The following is a 7336-nucleotide window of genomic DNA, read 5'->3' on the forward strand; positions in this document are numbered from 1 at the left end:
GTTTGGGAGGTGTGTGTACACACGCTGTGTGAGGGAGGTCATTTCACTGCCATGACTGTAGGCACTAACAGATCCCAGTAAACAGAGAATGATTGTTGCTTCTCTTTGTGAAATATGAACAACCTTGCTAATTTTTATTCATGATTGGGAAACCCCAGCATTGTGAGGATTAAAGGACATAAAAATGAATAATACAAGAATGGCTGTAGAAGAATATAGCATTTGTTTTGTAGTAAAATGGAGTGGGACCGTGTGACTTTTCCATGGCGCAAGTTCTTTTCTTGTGTGTCAAGTTTTGTTTTGGGTTAGTGAGAAACATCACATCACGAAGAAAGAACGCAAGAAGCAAGGGCTGCTTTACACTTTACCAATCTGTTGTGCTGTTCCTGGAAATTTTTGCATTTGAAGTTTGACAGAAGGTAGCAAATTTTGTGTGTGTGGTTGCTATGCTTAAAAATAAGTATATAATAAGTGATATTTGATTGTTTTATATTATTTTACCATTTTATAGATGAACATGGTTTAATCCTTTAGATTTTCTTTCATCTTATGATATAATAGCGCTAAGAACATATGCTGCTTTTTTTAACTAAGTAATTTCAAGATATTAATTCTTTAATGTTCCCTATATAATTCTAAGACAGCTAGACTTCTTATGTTTCAAACTTTATTTTTACTTCTTTGAGTGTTTGGTATTTTATATAGCTTTCTAAAACTTTCATAGCAGAACTTTTTCTTTAATCTTATCCATTTTAATTCATCAAACAGCTTATTTTTTCCTGACTTTGAAGAAAATCCCAGTCTTCTCTATGAAATAAGTTATCTTTTGAAGATTAAAGTGATGATTAAAATCAGCTTTTGGACATATGATAATACTATAATACTATTTTTGGCAGTGGTGTGTTACTTAAAAAGTTTTATAAATACATTATCTTAGCAATAACTTCAGCCGCAGGAAAAAATGAAGCACGATCATATAAGATTAGTGTGAGATTTCCTGAGGGTACAGTAATTTAGCTCTACCTTCAGAAGTGGGCAGCAAGACTTTTCTGGGACTCTGGGGCTTTTAATAGTCTATCTAGTATAAAGGCAAATAATGGAGACAGAAGAGGAGGGAAGGGGGAGAGGCAGGGAGGAAAGGAGAGAGGAGAGAGGGAAAGGAAAAGCTGGAAGGGGAAATGGAGGGTTGTGAAGTCATTCTTAGTTCAGAATTGACCATTAGACTTCTATCAAAATCTACTCTTTTTAAAAAATCACAGCGTTTTGAAAATCAAAGGCCTCAGAATTAAGCACATGTTTTATTGCTGGGTTACTTGTTCCTAAGCACAAGTATCCTTCCTTGGTAATAGAATTTGCTGAAAAAGCACAGAATCACTGGAAGCTTGATGTTGTCTCGTATGTTCCTATTTCAAAGTTTATGACTGTAAGAAAATACTCACAAGAGACTATTTGTGGAGTGTGGATCATCAAACGATTTCTATTTTTCACAACTGTCTCTTTTCACGTCTCATATTGATTACAATATTTGCTTCTATGGTTATTCATAACCAAGCACTTATCACATTGCCCTTTAGTGCTTATTTATTCATATCCTCCACTCTGTAGAGCAGGAGCTATGTAATCATCATTGCTTAGACGGATCACCTGGTGGAAAACAGGTAGTATGCAATCTCTGCTCAGTGATAATTGTCAAAACCCACATCATCTTCTCTGAGATGAAGTGGCGTTTTCCCTTATTGGATATTTATTTCTATTTCTATTTGGGATTTGTTTAAATTTTTTGGTGCTTTGCCCAAAACATTGTGTGTCTCGATCAGTGCAAGATATAATGCTCGTTTTATTTTAGTAGAAGTTCCTGGAAACTTCATGGGACAAGAGGTGCTCTACTCAAAAATACATTATATAGCAAGATTTATTTTTGGAGCTGAAATTGCTAAGCCTTAGATACTAAGTCTAAGTAATTAATTGCTAAGTCTGGCTGCCACAACAAAATTAGAGTACATCAATTTGAGTTAAGGCACTCATGCTATGTTTATAAGAAGAGAGTATGATAGTTTATTGGCTACTTGTTTTAAAAGTATTGGTGGGGGCTTCCTTGGTGGGGGCTTCCTTGGTGGGGGCTTCCCTGGTGGCGCAGTGGTTGAGAGTCCGCCTGCCAATGCAGGGGACACGGGTTCGTGCCCCGGTCCGGGAAGATCCCACATGCCGTGGAGCAGCTGGGCCTGTGAGCCATGGCCGCTGAGCCTGCGCATCCGGAGCCTGTGCTCCGCAAGGGGAGAGGCCACAGCAGTGAGAGGCTTGCGTACCGCAAAAAAAAAAAAAAAAAAGTATTGGTGGGTTACTTGTTCCTAGTCATCCAGCTCCTGAATACCTGGTCATCCTTGTTTTTTTCTGGCCTCCATGTCAATGAGAGTCTCTATTTTACCCAGCTGGCCCTGAGAGTGAAAGCCTTAGGACAGTGGTTATCTTACCCTTGGCCATTCTTCTGGACACCCTCCAGAAGCTGGTCTGTGTTGCCACCTTTTCACTTCTTGAACCCTGCGGGTTCAGGGTTTCCTGGGTACCTGAAGGTAATCAGAATAGTATGTATGGAACCCAGCACTGGAACTAGTAATCCTTAACTCACCTCTTTGTATCCTTCAACTTTCTTCTTCATAAAGTCTTGGCTTTATAGTAATAAAATATTTTAATTTACCTTAAATTAACTTAATTTTGTACATTTTTTAGTCCAGTAAATATTCATTTTAAAAAATGGTATCTTAAATGTTACATACCGTGTAACCCATTTATAAGAGGACTTTGAAATGATTACAGTAGTCTGTATAAGGTGCTGTTGAAATTACCAGGCCTCAGTAAACTTCTTAAAAAAGAACACGAACTAGTGGAACACCTAGTAGAGCAGGCCTCTCCTTTCACGTGACTTAATTTGGCAGATTTTTTGATGGATTAATTTATTAATTTTTTTTGTCAATTACATATAATTCAGGCCCAAACTCTGAAAGCAAAATGGTCATACTTCTAGCCAATGCCATAAACTCCCCAATTATCTTATTAGGTATCTTCATGAAACTTTGATGAATTTCTTTTGTTGACCATGATGAGAAGAAAAAGGTTTGGAAAGCACTACTCCAAACTGTTGATAATAGTTATATTTAGGTACTAGAATTTTGGTTGATATAAATTTAAAAGAGAGTTTTCTGTAATTAAAAAAAATCTATAATAAGCATTCTCTAGTTTTGTAATGAGAAAATCAAATGAATATTATTTAAGAAAATCAAATAAAAATAGGAACTTAGTCACAAGTAGAACTAGTATATCTGGCAAATAAGACAGAATCTTAATTTTTAGGACAGGAAACAAGGCCTGTACCGTATTTGCAGCAAAATTCTCTTGATGCTGCAGCAAAATTCTCTTGAAGGAATAAACCTAAAATTTCCCAAGATAAGGACTAAATCTTCCCAGATTTTGGGGTGAATTGCTTCTGATATACAGAGATGAGGACTGTGGGAGCTGGGAACCATGTAGCTTTCTCCAAATGATAAGCTTCAATTATCTGGGCAATTCAATTATGGGAATAAGGTCCTTCCCAATTATAACAGATTATGGTATATGCTACTTTAATTCAATTTACTGGACTGGGAAGTAAGGTTACTCAAAGTAGCCCAATAGTCTAAACTTCAGTTTGGTTTTTTTTCTCTCAGGAATGCTGTATTTTTTTATTGAGATACAATTCACATGACATAAAATTCAGCCTTTTAAAATGTACAGTTCAGTGGTTTATATAGTATTTTCACAAAGTTGTACAATCATCACCACTATTTCCATCACCCCAGAAGAAACCCTGTATCCATTAACAGTCACTTCCCATTTCCCACTCTGTCCCTGGCAACTACTAATGAGCTTCTATGGATATGCCTATTTTGGATATTTCATATAAATGGAATAATTACGATACGTCTGGCTTCTTCTGTAATCATGGGTGAAATCCATTTCACCTGCCTTCACTAATCAAGGTTTTAAGACTTTCATGACCTCTAAGCAGCACATAGCCTGAACAATAAGGTGTCTGACTGAGTTGTTTTCCAGGAACTTGGAGTCAGCTGCATCTATTTCAAGCTGAGCCAAGGGTCAGCTGTGTCTAGTTTGAGCTGAGCTGCTTAAGACCGGGAAGGACCACTGACCCTTGAACTGGGCATGCGCAGGCATGCGCACTCGTGAACTTTAGAATGTGAAGAGGCCTGTAGCGTAGTTAAGCCTGCGCAGAGCAACAATTATCACACCTTTTTCTAATCACCATTCCCCGTTCCCCCTCGCCTGCGACAGCCCTGCTTCTTTTTTTTTTTAATCCCATAAATACCCAAGCCTCTTGCCTTCTTGGAGCGGATTTGAGACCTGGTCTCCCGTCTCCTCGCTTTGCTGCAAACCTCGGCATCTCACCGTTTTAGCTTGCTGCACGTTGGGCAAAACAAACCCGGTTAGTACCACCTTCACTTAGCGTAAAGTTTTCAAGGTCGATATATGTTGTATCATGAGTAAGTACTTCACTCCTTTTTGTGGCTGAATACTGTTCCATTGTATGGTTATACCACATTTATCCATTTTTTGGCTATTATGAATAATGTTGCTATAAAAATTTACGTACAAGTGTCTGTGTGGAGCCATTTTAGTTTGTATTTTTGAACTGGCACCAAAATAAAGCCCACACAATGTGATTAGTTGATAAATCTTTTAAGTCTCTATGGTTCCTCCTCTACAACTTTATATCTTTTGCAAATTTGTTGAAGAAATTGAATCATTAGTCCTGTGCAGTTTTCCAAAATCTGGGTTTTGCTGATTGCATTCTTTTGGCATAATTTAACATTCTTCTGACGTCTATAGTTTCATTCATTGGTAGCTCGCTGTAGAGGCTTGATTGGATTCAGACTTGATGGGGGAGGGAGGGCTGGCAAGATTACAGTATAGTCTGTTATTCTACAAACATTATGTCTGGTTGTCTTTTTTTTTTTGATATTAGCAGCTATTGTTGATCTTTGCTGTGATCCATTATGGAATGAGAAGTAGTGATAGTCTGTCATTTCTTCTTTATTTATAGCTAGAATATGGTATAAAGAAAAAAATCTGTCCTCAGATATGCTGTTACTGCATCATTCAGTTTGTATATAAAAGGAAGGATAAAATGCTTGAATCTTTCCCCTTATTTGCTCGTTTTCAGAAAAAATTGGTTATCATCCTCTAATAATGACTGACTATTCATGGGTTTTAAAAATGATCTCATGGACTAAACATATTCAGTATATTCTAATCAATTGGAGTTATTATTCTTTTTCAAATTAATAGTTGAATTTTTAAAAAGAAGTTTCTGTATTTTGGCAGGAACACATAAGTAGATTTTGACATTCATTATATTAGATGATTAACCATATTTCTTTTTATATAAAGTCCCCTTATTTAGGTTCTTTGAAAATGTATTTATTTTGTGTTGAAGTATCGTTGATTTACAATGTTGTGTTAGTTTCTGGTGTACAGCAAAATGATTCAGTTATACATGTATAATATACATTCTTTATCAGATTCTTTTCCTTTATGGTTTATTACAGGACCATATATATGTACTATACAGTAGGACCTTGTTCTTTATGTACTTTATATATAGTGCTTTTTATCTACTAATTCCAAACTCCTAATATATACCTCCTTTCCGTGCTTTCCCCTTTGGTAAACATAAGTTTGTTTTCTGTGCCTGTGAGTCTTGTTTCTGTTTTGTAAATAAGTTCATTTATATCATTTTTTTGGATTCCATATATAACTGATATCATATGATATTTGTCTTTCTCTGACTTACTTCACTTAGTATGATAATCTCTAGGTCCATCCATATTGCTGCAAATGGCATTATTTCATTCTTTTTTATGGCTGAGTAATATTCCATTGTGTATATTCATATATATATATATATATATATATATATATATTTATATCTCCACACACATTTTCTTTATCCATTCCTCTGTCAGTGGACATTTAGGTTGCATCCATGTCTTGGCTATTGTAAATAGTGCTGCATTGAACATTCGGGTGCATGTATCTTTTCTAATTAGACTTTTGTCCAGATACATGCTCAGGAGTGGGATTGCTGGATCATATGGTAACTTTTTTTAGCTCTCCCAGTGCCACCTGCTGAAGAGACTGTCTTTTTTCCATTGTATATTCTTGACTCTTTAGTTGAGGATTGATTACCATTGGTGAGTGGGTTTTTTCCTGAGCTCTCTATTTTGTTCCATTGATCCATATATCTGTTTTTGTGCCAATACCACAATGTTTTGATTACTGGAGCTTTGTAATAATTGTCTGAAGTTTAGGAGGGTTATGCTTCCAGCTTTGTTCTTTTTCCTCAGGATGGCTTTAGCAATTCTGGGTCTTTTGTGGTTCCATATAAATTTTAATTATTTGTTGTAGTTCTGTGAAAAATGTCATGGTTAATTTGATAGGTATCATTAAATCTGTAGATTGTTTTGGGTACTATGGCCATTTTAACAATATTAATTCTTCCAGTCCAAGAGCTTGGGATATCTTTCCATTTCTTTGAATAATCTTCAATTTCCTTTATCAATATTTTACCGTTCTCAGCATATAAGTCTTTCATCTCCTTGGTCAGGTTTACTCCTAAGTATTTTATTTTTTGATGCAATTTTAAAAGGAATATTTTTTACTTTCCCTTTCTGGTATTTCATTGTTAGTGTAAAGAAATGCAACAGATTTATGTATGATAATTTTATATCCTGATACCTTGCTGAATTTGTTTATCAGTTCTAATAGTTTTTGTGTGGAGTCCTTAGGAGTTTTCTATATAAAGTATCATATCATCTGCATATAATGACAAGTTTACCTTTTCCCTTCCAGTTTGGATACCTTTTATTTCTTTAAACTTCAGGTTTTGTTTCTGGGACATATATCTTTGAATTCTTATAAATTTTGGAGAAAATGTAAATGTTTCACACTGGGGTGGTATGATCCATTGGGCATTAGAAGTTGGGTGAGTGTTCATCCTGAAAAGGTGAAATTATTTATGATCTTTAAAGGAAATGAAGACCAAAGGAAATAAGACCATGGAACATACTGAGATTTTTTGCTCCAAAATTCATTTTGGTTTAGAGTGAGGGGGTTAAATTGAACATGATTTCATTTTTTTTCCCTAGCAGCCAATTTCCCTACATCATTTACTGAATAATGATGTATCTTTTCTTCCTTGGTGGATGATATTTCCTTACTGACATATTAAAATCTTATAACATGGCCTCTGTTTGAAAACTTGTCTCTTTCAGTAGGTATTGCTTCT

Source organism: Phocoena sinus, chromosome 10, assembly GCF_008692025.1.
Source record: "Phocoena sinus isolate mPhoSin1 chromosome 10, mPhoSin1.pri, whole genome shotgun sequence".
NCBI lineage: Eukaryota > Metazoa > Chordata > Mammalia > Artiodactyla > Phocoenidae > Phocoena > Phocoena sinus.